We start from the raw sequence: 19,544 nt of genomic DNA, 5'->3' as shown, positions 1-19,544 counted from the left end.
CTGTCTCATAAATATGGAAAGAAGGATGACTAGGAGAAACTACCAGCAAGCCACATCATGACAAAGAACTCATGTGCACAATTAATAAAGAATTATTGAAACTCAAAAAATCATTAAGGTCCAGAGAAATAGTACAATGGCAAGGCATTTGCCTTACACCTAGCCAACCTGGGTTTGATCCCTTATCTCCCATACAGTTCCCAGATTACCACTAGGACTAAATCCTGAGTGCAGAGCTAGCAGTAAACCCTGAGGGTCACCAAGTATGGCCCCCATACAAACAAAAATTTAAAATTTAAAAAATCTACTAAAAATAAGCCAGAGGCACAAAGAGATAGTTCAATGAAGAGGATATACAGATGATAAATAAGCACCTGAAAAAAAAGTTCAACATCAAATATTTAGCCTTCAATAAATGAAAATTAAAAGCAAAATGAGTCATCATCGTATACTTATCAGAAGAGTTAAAATTAAATAATACCACCAACCAAATAGTAGTGAAAATGTAAACTAAATCCTTCATTCATTGATAGTAGGAATATAAAATACTAACTAAAGTCACTTGTATCACTTGCCATCCCATTGCTCATCGATTTTCTCTGATGCCAGCAACATCTCTATTGTTGCCCAATGGCATCTGCTTGATCCAGGAACACAAAGAGCCTCAAACCGTTCATTCAATGTCTAGACAAAGAAGTCTGACCATCTTGTAGGTGGGTGGCCAGGCATTCTTTTGATGTCCTGTGGAATCCACTTGGTAACAGCTCTAGTCCAGTGGTCATCTCCAAATAGCATTACGTGTCCCACCCATCTGATTTTCGATGCCTTGGCAAATGAGACAGTGTCCCTGACTAAAGTCACTCCAAAAAAAAGAAAGGAATAATTTCTTATAAAATATAACAAGAATGCTCTTATATGATAGCATTTACACCAAGGAGATGAAAGCTTTCTCCCACACTTATTCACAGTTATTCACGGCATTCAAACTGAAAAACAACACCAATATTGCATTGGGTAGTCTGGTATAGTTATAACATTATAATAGTTATAACTTTATAAACAAAGTGTGGTATAGTTATAACACTGAATACTAACAATAATACAAAACAAACTATTGATATAGGCAAAACTTTGGGTAGATTTCAATGAAACTTTCTGAGTAAAAATTTCCAATCTCAAGTTTCATACCACAGTATTATTATTTTGATTTGAGAGTCATACCTGATGATGTTCAGGGCTCAAGCCTGGCTCTGTACTCAGGGATCACTCCTGCAAGGCTTCTGGGATCCATATGGAATGGCAGGAATTGAAGTCCACTCAGTCATGTGCAAGGCACACACCTAATCACTTCACTATCTCTCCAGCTCCTCACCCCATATTATTCTACTTTTATAGCATTCTTGATTTGGCAAAAGTATAGCAGACATGGAAAAAAAAATATGAGTGCCAGAAATCGATTAACAGGGAGGACTGTGGCCATAAAAAGTTAAGTGTAGGGATCCTTGTGATAAAGTACTTATGTAATATTGACTATAAAGGTGACCACAGGATATATAAAATATGATACAACTGAATAGAACTAAGTACCTGCACACATAAAACTGGTGAAGTCTGAAATTAAGTTAATTGATCCTAATTCCTAAGTGGAATATTGTACTGAAGTTATATATCACAATTGGGTAAATTATGTGAGCGGCATATAAACTCTCAGTGTTACTTTCTACAGCTGCATTTGAATCCACAGTGATCTTTACATACAATTAAGAAAGGTTATGAATACAGGAGAAAACTCCTGCAAGTGAGTTTTCAATGTTGAAATATCTAAATTATCATTGTCCAGTTCTGGTTGTTTTCTTTTAAAAATATAGACACCCTAAAATGAAATAACTATATATACATATAACTATATATAAGTATATAATAACAATTTACTCATGTCATATCAGTACATCCAGATACCACAGGAAGAAGCTCTAGCGCCTTATCTGCTATATTTTCTCTGACCTTCCTCTTGCTCATCTTATGAGATTTTTGAAATACTTTTTCTACTTTTGTCTGTGTAGGTCAGAGTCAGAAGTCTATAGAATACCTCTAGCTTCTTGCAGAGTCATGTTAATTTCTTGATTACAATTATTTAAACAGGATCATTCAACCAGTTATAAAATTACCTACTGACATAATCATTATTATATACTTTTTTCTCTATAAGCATGCTAGGTTTTTTAAAATTTATTTCAGATGTCTTATTGAAATCAAGAAAGTCTATCACTAATCTCCACTAACCATTATTTGTAATGAAGAAAAACTTTTAAGGAAATGTAGCTAATGTGGCATGCTTTGATTTTAAATACATTCTAACTTCTAATGAGCCCTATCTTTGAAATGCTTCATAGATAGCATTGTATTAGTGGAACACGTGTACTCAGTTTGCTGCTAAAATCTCTCAATTTTCCTTGCATATTTAAAAAAGTGGTGCAATGCTAATAGCGCCTACAGAGTTTATTGTCTAGAATCAGGAGATTCAAATAGAAGTGTTCAAGCATAAGCTGAAAAACAGAAGTGATTCTGACTTAACTTAGAGTATGGGGACTTTTAGGTTTCACAGAAGTTCTAAGCAAAGAATTATAAATGGTCAATACAGTTATTAAATAAGTGAAAATGATACATTAAGTCAATATTTTATTATATGAATATAAATATATGTGCAAATGTGATTTTATTATATGGACAAATCCAAACCTCTAAGTAGCTAGATAAATTGTTATTAGAAATTTCTGCAGGGAGAGGACAACAGGCACTTTTATATCCTCTTTTGGTCTTTTAATGCTTGATTTCTTGATAGAAAACATTATACAGAATAAATGAAGAATCTAAGTAAAAGAGCAGGCATTACACCATTCAAAAAAGCGAAAAGAGTCAGATATCACAGGGGTTAGAGGCACATGATGCTCAACTCCAGTTTGATCACAGGCACCAGGTGACCTCCTGCCCTAAGCATCACTAGATATAGCCCTAGAGGTTCTCTAAGACCATTAAGCATGGCCCTAATGACTTCCAGTACTATTAGTATGACCTTGCTGGTCCCCAGAACCACAGGGCTAGAGAAAGACCCTATCTTCAGGCCCTAGCCTTGAGCCATCCAAACCAGTCGATTGAGTTTGCTGTGACATCCAGGCTACCTGATCAATGTTTAGGTGGCCCTTCTCCTGTAAAAGCAAAAGATGCTGTTTCTTGGTAACAACTTTTATAAAGTTCCGGTTTGAGGATGACTGAAAACTAAATGTTGATGTTCAGTTGGATCTTCTATACCAAATTAACTAGTTTTCTCTCAAAGACTTTAAAGGGATCTAAGCCAGAGGGATAATATAGAGTGAAGGCCCTTGCCTCGCATGGGCAGACTGATTATGTTGAGTGCTATGTTGAGGAATGACCCCTGAGCAAGGCCCAGGAGTAATTTCTGATCACAGCCAGATGTAGCCTAATAAGACACCACATTCATTGTTTAAGTTGTGCTATGGCAATCCTGATCCACAAAGCCCTTCCCAGAGCCCACTTGAACCTTCAAAATGCCGCCAAGGACCCAGAAAACTAATGCAGGCCTCTTTCATCATTCAAGTGTGTCAAAGGAGCCAGCCTGAATCATGCTCTGCAGTTCCTGCACCATCTTCCAACCCTTTCAGGGACCCTGGACCCAAAAAGCCCCTCATGGAGCCCTCTCAAATTCAAAACATCCCTTTATCCCCACAACTTCAAGGCATCTTGGGTTATAAATATTTTCCCAAATATGTCTCTTTTAACACTTCTGTACAAATGGATATAATAGAGACTGAAATGGAGACTGAAATAGAGACTGAACTGCATGACCAATGAATTAATACCCTAAATGCACATATATTGTTAGACTAAAATATTATAAAGGGTACTGCTATACCTGAAAAATAACAAATTCGGTCAGACCTCAGACATCAGGCATCTTAAACTCGAATCGTAACATCCACAAATCTTGGAATAATGGTGAAACAGAAGATTTTACCTGCTTTTTTAAAAAAAGGACAGAAGTCCTGGCAAAACACGGAGTTCAAATAAACACTCAAGCCTCATTGGTGAGAAACTCAAATCAATGTTCCATACAATGGCCATTGAATAAAAACAATCACTGGAAGAAATATTCAAACAAATTAAAAAGGAACTGGTCCAAGGGATTAAAAAAAAAGTCCACACAAATGGAATAAAAGGAGCTAAAAAGTACAATAGCAAATCACAGCAATAGAATTCAACATGGTATCAGTGATGTTGAAGACAAGATATTAGCTATCACTAATAATAAAGCAAAAAAAGTAAACAAATGGAAGAGAATGTAAGATTCTTGATAGATAATACCAAGAGACATAATCTTCAAATCATAGGAATACTAGAAGGAGAAGAAAGAGGTAAAGGAGAAGAACATCTGGTCAGAGAAATGATAACTGAGAACTTTCCTGATATCTTGAGAGAAGCTATTGCACAGATTCAAGAGGCCCAAAGAGTTCCAAACAAAATGGTCTCAAACAAAAGAAAGCCAAGACATATAAAATGGCAAGTCAAAAGACAAAGACAGACTATTTAAAGCAGCAAGAGAGAACAAAACCCTTAAATATAAGGGAAACGATATAAGAATCACAACAGATCTTACATATGACATCTTACAAGCCAGGAAAGAGTATGATATATTCCAACTACTGACTGAAAAATCTTGCTGCCGAGAATCACTCCTCTGCAAAGCAATCATTTATACTTGTGGTAGGAATAAGAACCTTTTCAGACAAACAAGAGCTGGCAGAATTTGCAGCAACTAAATCAATCCTGCAAGAATTACTGAAAGGCCACTTATAAAAAACGACTTCCAAAAACAACTGGTGTACACAGAGAGAGAGAGAGAGAGAGAGAGAGAGAGAGAGAGAGAGCAACACAGCCCTTTATGTCACTAATCTCTCTGAATGTCAAATGTACTAAATTCCCCTATAAAAAGGCATGAATTAGAAAAGAAAATCCATGCTTTTGCTGCCTACAGGAAACACATGTGAACTCTCAGAATAAAGACAGTCTTAGAGTGAAAGGATGGAAAACCATCATGCAAGACAATGGAATACAAAAAAAAAAAGCTGGGACAGCCATACTATTATCAGACCAAATTCTATTTAATATAAAGAAAGTAATTAGGGACAACGATGGACACTACCTATTGGTTAAGGGAACAATAGATCAAAAAATGTTATCATCAACATCTGTGCACTAAATAAAGGCTCAGCAAAGATCAAAAAACTTCTGCTCACAAACTTAAAAAAAAGTGACAAAAACACAACAGTAGTGAGAGACATCAACACATCACTTTCTCCAGTGGACAATCAACTAGACAAAACATCAGTAAAAAGACAAGAGCCCTAAATCAGTATCTCAAAGTACTGGGATTATTGAACATATACAGGGCTCTATATCCCCAAAATAAGAATACACATTCTTATCTAATACACATGGAACATTCCCTAGGATAGATCACATATTGGGGCACAACTCAAACATACATAAACTTAAAAAGAAATTGTACAGGCTACCTTCTCAGAACAATGTCATGAATGTAGAAATTAAACACAGAAAGAAGATGGGGGAAAGTTCCAACACTTGGAAGCTGAACAAAACACTGCCAAACAATAATTGGATCAAAGAGTAAATCAAGGAAAAATTAAAAGATTAATTGAAACTAAAGATAATGAAGACAGAAGCTATCAGAATCTATGGGATACAACAAAAGCTGTACTAAGGGGGAGGTTCATAATAATGCAGGCCTACATTAAGAAAGAAGAAAAAGCCCAAAATCAAACACCTGAACAAACACTTCAAAAATCTGGAGAAGAAACAACAAACAAATCCAAAAATAGCAGAAGGAGAGAAATAAGAAAAATCAGGGCAGAAATTGACAACATGGAAACCAAGAAAGCAACTCAAAGACTCAATGAAACCAGGAGCTGGTTCTCCAATCCAAAAAAAAAATAATAAAACAAAATAGATAACCTTTCAGCTAGATTCACAAAGGGGAAAAGAAACAATAAATCAAATAAATTTTATCAGAGATGAATGGGAAAAATTGCAACAGATCCTTCAGAAACTCAAAATATAATGAAAGGTTACTATGAACAACTATATGCTCTTAAACTGAAGAACCTAGAAGAAATGGATAGATTCTTAGAATCATTAAGTCTCCCAGAGCTGAACAAGGAAGGAAAAGAAAGCCTATGCAAGTTTAAGAGCTAACTTGAAGCTAATATCAGCTAACATAAATTAGCTAACATAATCTAAACAGAAGCTAACATTACATTAATACCGAAAGCAGACAAAGACACTTCCAAACAAGAAAATTTCAGACCAATCACCCTGATGAATATTGATACAAAAATCCTTGACAAAATCCCAACTAGCCAAATCCAACAACATATTACAAAAATCATGCACCGTGATTAAGTGGGATTCATCCCATGTATGCAAGGATGGTTCAACATATACAAATCGATTAACATAATAAAAGGAAAGATAAAAATCATATAATCATATCAATTGATACAGAGAAAGTGTTTGACAAATTCAACATCTAATTATGATAAAAGGTCTCAACAAAATAGGGGTGGAAGGAACCTTTTCCAAGATAATAACGACCATCTATAATAAGCCTACAGTTAATATCATACTTAATGGTGAAAGATTGAAAAAATTCCCTCTGAGATCAGGTACAAGGCTAGTATATACACTCTCTTCACTTCTATTCAGCATAGTATTAGAAATCTTAGCCATCGCAATCAGGCAAGAAAAACAACTTAAAGGGATTATAATTGGAAAAGAAGGCCTCAAATTATCACTATTTGCAGAAGACATGAAAATACACATAAACAGCCTAAAGAGTCCACAAAAAATCTAGAAACAATAAACCAAATGCAGCAAAGTGTTCAAGTATAAAGTCAATACACAAAAATCAACATTGTTATATACAAAGAATGAAACAAAGGAGAAAGTAATCAAGGGGTCCATCCTATTTAAAATAGTAATCAAAAACATTCAGTATCTAGGATTCAGCTTAACAAAAGACATGGGAGGTCTATACTGTGATAACTTTAAATCACTTGAGAAAGAAGTAGAGGACGACCTTAGGAAGTGGGAAAATATCATATGCTCATGGATTGGAATATCAATATTACTAAAATGAATAGCCTACCTGAAATATTATATAGACTTAATGCACTCCCCATCCAAATTCAGAGGACTTTTTTCCAGAATCTAGAAAAATCAATAATAAAGTTTGTATGAAATCTGAAAAGACTATGAATAGCCAAAATCATACTAAAAAATAAGATATTGGAAGGTATATCTTTACCTAATTTGAAACTGTATTATAAAGCTCTAATGATCAAAACTGCATGGTACAGGAATAAAGATAGCGCCTCAGGTCAGTGGATCAGAATCAGATATTCTAAGACAAAATCCCATATATATGAATAGTTAATTTTCAATAAAGGAGTTGAGATCATAAAATGGGGTAAAGATAGTCTAGTCAACAAATGGTTCTGGGAAAAGAGCTTCTATATGGCAAAAAATAAAAACAGGTTAAATCTAAAAGACAGTTAACTGAATGGCAAAAAAATATTGGCATTCAGCACAGATAAAATCAGGTTTAATATCCAAGTTATATAAAGTACTCACAAAGATCAACCAAAAAAACACTCAAAAACCCTATCAACAAATGGGAAGAGGAAATTGAATAGATACTTTTCAGAGGAAGATAGGAAGATAGCCAATAGACACACGAAAAAATGCTCAGCACCAATTATCACCAGAGAAATCCAAATCAACATGAATCAGTGAGGTACTATCTCACACCAGTGAAAATGGAACATATCAAGAATAGTAGGAATAATCTGTGTTGGAAGGGATATGTTATAGAAGGAACTTTCATCTATGACTGGTGGGAGTGTTGTGTACAACCCTATGGAAAACAACTTGGATAATTTTCAGTAAACTTAGAATTGAACTGCCATATGACCCAGAATTTCCACTGTTGGGCATCTATCCCTAGGAAAAAACAGTTTCTCAAAAGGACATATGCACACCATTTTTAAATTTCTGGGCTCAGTAAAATAGCTGAGATATGGAATCAGCCTAAATGTTGATTCTTATTAATCTATTCAACAACAGGTGAATGGATTATGAAGATGTGGTATACATACACAAGGGAATACTGTGCAGCTGCAAGGAACAATGAACTCTTGCAAATTTCTGCAACCTGGTTGGTACTGGAAGATATCATGTTGAGTGAAATAAGCCAGAAGAAGAAAGATACACACAGGATGAACTCACTTATCTGTGAAATATAGAATACAGGATGAAGAAATTTAGTAAAAGGGAGATGCCCAGATCACCCTTGCTCCCAGAGTTTAGAGAAGAGACAGACAGAGAAGGAAAGAAATCAAGAGGCAAAAGAAGATAACGAGAAGTATTGGGTTGACAAGCATCAGGGCTTCAGTTATACCAGTGATGTGAGGAGAATAGCCATATATATTCAAAACACATATTTGACAGAACAAAAATCATGAGGTCTAAGCGGCAACCACTGAAGCTTTGTAATTTGCCTGTCAAGCTGCCAGAGGAGGTAGTGCAGGGGTGAGTAGTTGAGAGAAGGAGGTGCCAGTGTGGGGGAGGGAAGTGGGAGTTGGCATGGGGAGGGAACCTGGAAACACCGGTGGAGGGAAGTTGACACTGGTGGAGGGATGGGTGATGAATCATATACCTAAAACGCAACTGTCAGTAACTTTTAAATCATACCCCTTTAATAAAAATTTGTAAAAAATAAAATAAAAATATAGGTAACCAAACAAACTAACAAACTATGCTGTGGCATCTCTGTTCATCTTGGAGCTATATTTGGAGATCATTCAAATCACACTTGTTTTAGATGTCACTGTACTACTGTTCTATTTCTCACAGAGATGCCTTGTAATTGTGAGTCAGAAGCTTGCTGCCCGGAGTCTCTTTTTCCTTTTGCACTATGTATTCTTCAAAAGAAAGTCTGCCTGGTAGTCATTCACTTCTCTTTTCCCTCAATCAACTGGGAAATCTTTTTTTTTCTTTAAATCGTGTGTTGGTGACCTTTTTGGACTCTTCTGTTGTTATAGTTCCTAAAGTAGTATGATTGCTTTTCTGTCTCCTATAATTGTCACAGATTTACTCATGTAACAAAATAAATCTGACATACATTTTTTAAATCATTGATGACTCTACTGTCCAAACCATAGATTTCTTATTGTTGAGCTAAGGAAACTGATAACCAAAACAAGTGAAATAACCATTTTAAAGACACAGAACAGATCTCTAATTAGGATGCCTTGACACTATATCAGTATCTCCCAATTATATTGGATGTCTTGCATGAAAGAAAGACAATAGCAAGGAAAGTGGATGAATAAGAAGCAATTTTCTTCTCTGAACAGGCTCTTTTTAATGTCTAAATTGCCAGAAAAGATAGTTGTGGGTGCAGAAAATGAATTATATTGTATGTCTAAAACTTCATTTTAATCCCGAATAAAATTATTTCCTAGCTTCAAACTTCAAGCTTCAGTCTTTAAAATATACCTACTTATTATTTTTTGCAATAAAATGTAAGACTTACTATCTGGTATTTTAATGAGTTTACTCAGCTGTCTCAATCCTACTATTCTTGTCTCTTGAGCTCTTTATATGCTATAAAACACAAGCTCAGTAATATATACAGCAGGTAATTTCTCCCTATTCTTATCAACCTGTTTGTTGCCCCCACAAAAAAAAATAACCTACCCACGTTCCTCCACTACAACCACCAACACTTCCATAATTAAAATATTAATATTTTAGAGAAAAGCAGCCGGGCGTTCTGGTGAGAATGCTCTGGACCCGAAACGGGGCCAGCAACACCGGGGATCCAGACGGAGGAGGTGCAGCCACCACACCCTCTCCAGATGGAGCCCCGGCGACACTGAGCAGCAACTAACATGGTTCCGGGATACGGGACTGGGACAACTCCGAATCACTCAGCCGCTAATGAGGCTGCGCGACCTTCCCTAAAAACTGAAAACATACAATCTTTTAATGGAAAACTAATTATCAAATGCTTCCTTGGTAGTAGGACTGTCTTTCTTGGGGGGAATCTCCAACAATAATAGTGAGTTTTGTGTTGAAATATGGAACGTAATCAAGGTAGATAGAAAATGAAGTGAAATTCATCAGTTATACAGTTGGGGGTGGGGGAGAGGGGGCAGGGGGTATACTGGGGTTTTTGGTGGTGGAATATGGGCACTGGTGAATAGATGGGTGTTTGAATATTGTATAACTGAGACATAAACCTAAGAACTTTGTAACTTTCCACATGGTGATTCAATAAAAATTAAAAATATATATTAATATTTTATCAAGGAAACAGCAGGAGAAACTAATATACCTACATGCAAATGAGCTGTGTTGAAGCCATCCAGAGGCTTCATCTGGCCCCGAACTGAGTGAAAATCTATGAAGCATCAACAAAAGTCTGAGGTGAAATATCTACCTACATGACAGCTATGTGCTCAACCTGAGCCCTGCCAGGTAATAAAGAGAAGCTTTAAAATAAAGACCCATTATTTTAGTGAGAAGGCCTGACATCTGCTACGGAGGCAATTGTAACCTGTAACCTTAGCAACTGGAGGAGGGAAAAACATAACAGAAAATACGAAGAGTTACAATAGGTAGAACTGCTTTTTGTGTAACAAGGACTTTTTTTTTGTCTGTGAATGTGTACTGTGGTATGAGCAGATACACAGAACACTTCAGAATAATGTTTTTCAAACCTCTTGACTAGTCACAAAGATTTTTGGAGACAAATACTTGTTAGATCTAAGGAGGGAAAATTTTTCCCCAGCTCACATATTTGTGCATTCTTTCTGGCCTATGGCACAAACACTGAAGTCGCTTATACATACAGTCATTTTCCCTCTACTAAGAAAAAAAAATGGTTGATTTCCAATGGACAATGTCGTTATTTAAACTCATGATTCTGTAGTGCATGTACTGGAACCCTGGTCACACTCAATGACCTTGTCATCAGTTTAAAAGTTTTCCTTTAAGAGATGTGTGCTGAAAGTGTGTGCTGAAAGTAGATAAAAGACCAAATATGATGGCCTCTCAGTATGTGTATTGCAGACCATAATACCCAAAAGTAAAGAGAGAGTATGGGGGAAATTGTCTGCTATGGAGGCAGGGGGAGGGTTGGAAAGGGGGGGGTATACTGGGGACACTGGTGGTAGAGAATGTGCACTGGTGGAGGGATGGGTGTTTGATCATTACATGATTGAAACTCAAACATGAAAGCTTGTAACTATCTCACAATAATTCAATAATAAAAAATTGAAAAAATAAAAAGTTTCCCTTTATTTTACAACCTGGACTTGATCCCTGGCACAGCATAAAGTCCCCCGAACCCCACCAGGGGTAAGCCTGCTTGAGCACTTTTGGGTGTGGCAAAAAAAAACTGAAGCCTAAAGAAAAGCCTTCCCAGCCACCCACTAACAGAGGCAAAACTAATTCTAGGTTCTAACTATCTTTTTGAATATTTTTATTGTAATAGACAAAATAATGTGTGGCCATAATTTGTTTCCCAATATTCTAAAAATTCTCAGAATGCTTTATGACAAATAAGCACAAAGCTTCTATCTTACTTATTACTCATGCTTGGAGACAGATTACAAAAGAAAAATGAATAGCATGTTAAAATAAAGCAGATATATATCACTTGTCTTCCTGTTGATCTTCGATTTGCTCAAGTGGGTGCCAGTAACATCTCCATTTGTCCCTGTCATGTGCTAGTATAGCCCAATGATATCTGCTCACTCCAGGAACAGGAAGAGCCTCAAACCGTTCATTCAGGGTTTTAACGAAAAAGTCTGACCATCTCGTTGGTGGGCGGCCATGGGGTCTTTTGACATCCCGTGGAATCCAATCGGTAAAAGCTCTAGTCCAGCAGTCATCTCTGGATCACATTACATGTCCAGCCCATCTGATTTTTGATGTCTTGGCAAATGAGACAGCATCCCTGATTCTTGATTGTCGATGGAGGTCGGAGCTCCGGATTCCTTCTCACTTGAGTGAGATGAGATACTCCTAGCATAGCTCTTTTGATTCTTCTTTGGGATACCCAAATAGTGTTCTCATCCTGCTTGCATAGGGCCAGAAAAGAACTCCCAGAGTGACCATCAACTGGGAGCTCTTTGGCACTATTGACGCAATGTGGGAAGATGCCGTCCTTGACAACATCGACAAGGAATACGATCGACTGGTTCAGCACCTCCATGAGTGACTGCACGAAAAATACCGAGAGTGAGAAAGCCACAAACAGATGCCTGTTTTTGGAAACTCTCAAGCTCATTCGTCAACGTGGTTTGGCATGAGCCACAGGCAACCACAATTGAGCTCGTAAAACTGTGCAGAGAAGCAATAAAGGGAGACCTCAAAGAGAGAAGAGCAGCAGTGTTGGTCTATGCGGCAGAAGCCAGGAAAAGTATTCACAATGCTCGCCTGTCCTTCGCCAACTACAAGACCAAGATAACTGCCCTCTGATGTCCTGATGGATCTATCACATCTTCCAGAAAGGCAATGGAGAGGATTATTCACAATTTCTACTCGGATTTCTTTGACAGCCATGTCCACCTGCCCACATACCAAATTCTGCAGGATAGATGTGTCATTCCCAACGTTCTCCATTCCGAAATCCAACACGCCATTTCATTGGTGAAGACTCGTACAGCACCCAGTCCAGACAAGGTCAGACCCGAACACTTGAAGACTCTGTCACCAGTACTCGTCAATACATTGGCTCAACTCTTCACACACTACCTGTCTGAATGCAAGTTCCGTCGCAGTGTAAAACCAGCAGGACCGTTCTGTTGTACAAGAAGGGAGACACCCATATATATATATATATATATATATATATATATATATATATATATATTTATATATATAGGCACACACTATGAATAGATACATTATAATGTCAGTCTTCACCATGCTTTTACATGTTCAGATATCACTGTGTTAGCAGTCACAGTGATCCTTAAATAGAGAATAAAGTGGGTTTTGAAAATGGTTAGTAACCATTGTACAATAAAATATAAAAGCTAGTTGTGTGGCTTACTTAAAAGGCTTTTCCGTTTCAAGACTGACTCTGTGGTATCTGGTTAGAATAGCTTCTGAGAACAATTTTTGATCTACCTCTAACTTTTTTCCACTTAAATGCTGAATAGTACATGTACAAGGAACAAATACAAATAGGTACTTTTCTCCAAAGGTAGAACTGATAGTCTTAGTAGAAAAATCTGGATTTCTTTCCATACTCACTATATCACTGAATATGCGGACCAAAAGAGGGAATCAACCCTGCTTTAATACTCCTTGCCAAGCTTCATTCCTGTTTCATTCCTTTCAGATTCCTGTTCTTCAGATGTTTTATTGTAGGTGGACTTAATTTTAAGGTAAAAAGTCCACTTGAAACAGAGCACGAGCAGTTAGAGTCTATAGAACCTAGAGAAAGGCTAAACTGTCGCGCGCCGCTTTGACCAGCGAAGAAACACGTAACCCGGAGATCCTTCTTGCTGCGATTTATTCAGGGACTTTCCATGAAAGGGGAAAAACCGGGAACGAGGGGCAACGAGGAGGAGGAGAGAGGAACGCAGGAGGAGGAACCTCTAGCCTGGTGACTTCCCCCCCTTATATACCTCTCGCTGCTGCTTGTTCACGCCCAAGTGTCTGCAGCTGATAGGCTAGTTACACCTTGTGGGCGTGACAGGACATTCTGTTTCCTTATTAGAAGTTGTTTTCAAAGCACAGTGCAATTAACAAGAAACAGGTGTTGTTTACAAAGCATGGTCCTGTGGAGGCTCTCCGCAGTTCCCCCTTTTTGTTTTAGAACAGCAAGTCTGCATAGCGACCTCGGCCCCCTTGGCCTTACCCGTCATTGGGAGCCCTCTCGCTTGTAGGTCCCTGTCTTAGGTTGGTCCAAGGGTCAGGTGGGGTATAATGCACCCTTTCGAACTCCTCAACTACAGGAGGTCCCCTGCAGTTAAGGGCTCTCAGCTGCATAATACCTTTGCTACATCCAGCTAGACCTGATTGTTCTAAGGGAGATTATTGTTTCAAAGCTGCAAGCCAAAGCTGCGGGGATTGCTGTGCCTCCAGGGCCATGAATGCCTGTAGATACCATGCCTTTGTAAATAGTTGCTCTTGCTGCATTTTTGTATAGACACCAGGCAAAAACTAAAGCAGCGAGAAGCAATAGGGATAGTACTGCTCCCTCCCCCACCCACTCTTTGATAAAATGGAGGGGACTTCTACTCTGGTCTTATTAAGATGGGTGAGGAATGGATTAAAGCAGGCCATGTTGTAGCAATTGCCCAGAAAGCTGCTTCTTCAGCTCGTATCGTCACAGGAACCAGGCTGAGCAGGAGCACCAGTTTGCACATCTTGGTCTACTAGGGGCTCAACTTCCGTGTCAGTCATTCAGGAATCCACACTGGTTCTGCCCTGTCCTGTGGAAAAACACAAACAGAACCCCTGGCCCAGGTTAACACAGGGTCCAGGCCGCGCCATTCACCAGAAAGGATATCCTTCCATTTAACATATCCTTGGCACACAGGGATCTTTGAAGAGTACCTATCTGCAGGGGAGGTGCCCTTATCATCAATAATCAAAAAAATTTAGAGTAAAAAGTGCAATAGAGGTTTTTTCTTGAGGGGGCCGTCCCAGGCCAACTCCCCCTTTTTGTTTTATTAAGCATGCTTTAAGGGTGGAATGGGCACGCTCAACGATGCCCTGTCCTTGTGGGTTATACGGGAGGCCATGAGATAAAGAGACTCCCATCTGGGCACAAAATTCGGTGAAATTTGCAGAGGTGTATGCCGGACCGTTATCTGTTTTCAGTTGGGCTGGGATGCCTTAAGCTGCCCATGCTTCAAGGCAATGATAGTTAACATTTGTGGAACGCTCTCACTCTCCAGGAAGGGGAGTGGCGTGAATGATACCGGAGCACATGTCCACGGATACATGGAGATATTTGAGCCTGCCAAATTCCAAGAAATGTGTAACATCCATTTGCCAAATGCGTAAAGACACAAGACCACGAGGGTTTATGCCCATGGAGGGGGCAGGAAGAAAAGGGACACAGTGTGGACAATGTAAAACAATTGCCCGAGCTTCGGCTCGAGGGATTTGAAATCTATGTTGAAGGGTCCGTGAAGAAACATGGAAGCGGTCATGAAAATTTTTTGCTAATTGTAAAGGAGACTGAATAATAAAACAAGATGGTCTAGTTAGTGCATCAACGCAAGCATTGCCTTCTGCTAAGGGACCCGGAAGACCTGTGTGAGAGCGGATATGTGTGACAAAAAATGGTTTTTCACGGGTCCAAAGAATTTGCTGTAAAGCAGATAACAAGGATGCTATTGAACTGGAGGCCTTTATAGGTCCTGCCACCTCGAGTGAGCAAAGAGCATTTACAACATATCGTGAATCAGAGATCAAATTGAAAGCAAAGGGGCTATGCTCAAACACTGTCAAGGCAATGCGAAGTTCCACAACTTGAGGAGACGTAGTTGGAAATTGCATACGAATAGGATCTTGACCTTCTATCATATAAGCCCCCCAGCCTGTACTTGAACCATCAGTATAGATGTTTGGAACATCCCGAAGGGGTACATAGGAAGTGACTTTGGGGAAAATTACCGGATGGGTTTTAAAGAAAGCCATCAGTGGATGTTTAGGATAATGATTATCAATAACATTGGGAAAAGAAAATTGGAGAATCGCCCAATCATCATGTAAGTTACACAAAGAAACTATTTGGGTGGAATGTAGGGAGTTATAAGAGTATCTGGAAGTTTTCCAAAGTATTGCAAGCAGTCCTGAATACCAATCATAGCCAAACAGGCTACAGCTGCAGGGTATAACTCCATGGCTTTCGCCAGAGAGACCCTAGGATGAATCCACAGAAGGGGTCCCTCCTGCCATAGGAATGCAGTAGGCTGCTTATATGTTGGAAGCACACAAAGTAAAATGGGAAACTCAGGCTGCACGCGTGTATTGCCAGCAGCACTAAGAGCTTGCTCAATTTTGCAAATTCCATTAGGAAAGTGCGCCAGTCCAAGTATTGTCCGGACATCAACACCGCTCTAGCCACCTGTTGCCAATCATTTGGGGTCATACAATATCTGAATAAGCCTTCTACTTGGTTACAGTAAATGCCACATTGGCTCCATACATCTTTACTGATTCTGCCAAGGACTTAATTATTTTAAAATCTAGGGGCTCGTGATATCACTGCCAATCACCATCTTCAAAAACAGGATAAGTCAACTGCAACTCTCGCCTAACTTCTGCCCAGAGCCCAGGTTTTGCAAAAGAAAGTCTGCCTCCCACTTTGTTAAGATAAGGGGGTGGATCATCCTCAGAGCCCTTTAGCGGCAAGTATCGGTCACTATCATGTGTCACAGCTTCCTCCTCAATAGAGGGGTCAGAATCCCCATTAGCCCATCCCTGCTGAAATTGACGTAGCAAGGGATAAAGAGACGGACGGGTCACAGATGGTTCTCGGGGCTTTCCTCTCTTTTTGGGGGCAAGTCCCTCCATCAGCGGAGTTCCCCCAGAGGCCTCGCTATCCACGTCCGAACCATCCTCTAGCTCAGAGGCTACAATGCCATGATGGCTGCCTCTGTCCGATGGTTCCTCCTTTGTCTCTTCTAACACTTCCTGTCCCGGTTGTACGGCCTTACCGCACTTCTGATCCTCTAAACTTCTGACTAACTTATTAAAAGCGAAAGGGGGGCGCAGCTCCTTAATGTAGCCATAGAAAGCAAAAGCGAAAAGACAAAAGGAAAGGCAAATAAAAACCCAACCTGCAAACAAAACATACACTTCCATCCCATTTTGGATGTGGAAATTGCTAGCCACAATTTCCGTGGACTTCATCGTCCTGACTCACCGCAGGAACTTCATCGCCCTGAATCGCAGCAAGTTCTGAATCGACCAGAGGGTGCTGGAGGTCGGGTTCCCCGTACGGGCCACCAGCTGTCACGCGCCACTTCGACCAGCGAAGAAACACGCAACTCGGAGATCCTTCTTGCCACGATTTATTCAGGGACTTTCCATGAAAGGGGAAAAAACGGGAAAGAGGGGAAACGGGAAAGGGGAGAAACGAGGAGGGACGAACGAGGAGGAAACCCTAGCTAGGTGACTTCCCCCTTATATACCTCTCGCTGCTTGTTTACACCCAAGTGTCTGCAGCTGATAGGCTAGTTAACCTTGTGGGCATGACAGGACATCCTGTTTCCTTATTAGGAGTTGTTTTCGAAGCACGGTGCAATTAACAAGAAACAGGTGTTGTTTAAAAGCACGGTCCTGTGGAGGCTCTCCACACTAAACAACACCTAAGCTATATGAATCAAATAGAAAAACTCCACAGGCGGCTCGGGGCTTCTCCTGAAGCCCCTGCCTGGCACCTTTCCGCCGCCGCCGTCGGATCCTGACCAATCTCCATCCTGCAGGTAAACAGGCAATCCCTCGGAGAGCCTGCCTCAGCGCGGAGAAGCCCCCCTCCCCGCCCCCTGCCCGCCGCGGCTCGGGGCTTCTCCTGAAGCCCCTGCCTGGCACCTTTCCGCCGCCGCCGTCGGATCCTGACCAATCTCCATCCTGCAGGAAGAGGAATAAATAACTACAAGGTTCCAACTCTGCACTTCCGTGACAATATGAAGAAACAGCGAAAATCCCCTCCACCAAGAGAGGGAGAAGAAAAGATACTAGAAACCTCAAAAGAGTCTCCCAACATCTACGACCTCTCAGATAAACAATTCAGAGAGGAAATATGGAGGAGAGTCGACCTACTCCAAGCAACTATGGAACAGACATCCAATAAATTAAGGGACGAGATGAATCAAGCGCTGGAACGGTCTACCAAGAAAATACAGGAAGAAATGAGAGCAGAAATGAGAGCAGAAATTTCAAACCTTCGAACCGAAGTCTCACAAATAAAGCAATCGGTAGATGAAATAAAAATCTCACTAGATGCCCTCAACAGCAGAATGACTACAGCCGAAGATAGAATCAGCGAGCTTGAGGATGAGCTGCAGAAAGCTTACAGACAGCAACAAATCATGGCCAAAGACCTCAAAATGGCTATAGAGCGAATCAGAGCCCTGGGGGATGACTTCAAGAGGAACAACATAAGAATCATTGGAGTACCAGAACCACAGGGAAGTAACCCCAATGAAAAAAACATAGTCAAAGACATCATCACTAAGAAATTCCCAGAGCTGGACAAGGCAGGCGTCCAGATACAAGAAGTCCGAAGAGTGCCAGCAAAAAGAGACCCAAATAAAAAGACTCCAAGGCATATCATAGTCAGAATGGCGGATGCTGTAGATAGAGACACAATTCTACAAGTAGCAAGGGCAAAGAGGGAAATCACATACAAAGGAGCACCCCTCAGATTTACGGCCGATCTGTCAGAAGAAACCCTCCGAGCCCGAAGACAATGGTGGGACATAGTGAAAAAACTCAACGAAATGAATGCCTCACCAAGGATACTTTATCCAGCCAAACTCTCACTCAAACTCGAAGGAACCATACACTATTTCTCGGATAAACAACAGCTCAGGAACTTCATAGACTCAAAACCAATCTTGAAAGAAGGTCTAAAGGGGCTACTGTAAGACAAGGAGGAGCCCCATAAGAACAACAAATCCCACAGAAAGATGACACAAAACCACATCACAATAATCTCTCTCAATGTCAATGGCCTAAATGCACCTATCAAAAGACACAGAGTGGCTAAATGGATCCGGAAATTAAACCCAACATTCTGTTGCCTGCAAGAAACACACCTGAACAAACAGAGTAAACATAGACTCAAAGTCAAAGGATGGAAAACAATCCTCCAAGCAAACAACCCCCTTAAAAAAGCTGGAGTGGCCATCCTGGTATCCGACAACATAGATTTCAGGATGAAAAAGATCAAAAGGGACAGCGAAGGTCATTTTCTGTTTATCAAGGGATATGTACAACAGGAAGAAATCACACTCTTAAACGTATATGCTCCTAACAAACGACCGGCTAAATATTTAAAACGACTCCTAACAGACTTCAAAGAGGACATCACTAACAGCACAATTGTAGTCGGAGACTTCAATACGGCCTTATCACCTCTAGATAGATCCACAAGAACAAAACTCAACAAGGAAACACTGACCCTGAATGAAGAAATTGAAGAGAGAGGCCTAATAGACCTATACAGGGCCTTACACCCCAAAAAGAAAGAATACACATTCTTTTCCAGTGCACATGGAACATTTTCAAAAATAGACCATGTACTGGGCCCCAGAACATACCTCAATCGAATCGGAAAAATAGAAATTGTATCAACCATCTTTTCAGACCACGATGCGCTGAAGATAGAAGCTAACCACCCACAAATA

This window comes from Sorex araneus, chromosome X, assembly GCF_027595985.1.
Source record: "Sorex araneus isolate mSorAra2 chromosome X, mSorAra2.pri, whole genome shotgun sequence".
Lineage (NCBI taxonomy): Eukaryota > Metazoa > Chordata > Mammalia > Eulipotyphla > Soricidae > Sorex > Sorex araneus.
Note: the sequence above shows the minus strand (reverse complement) of the source record.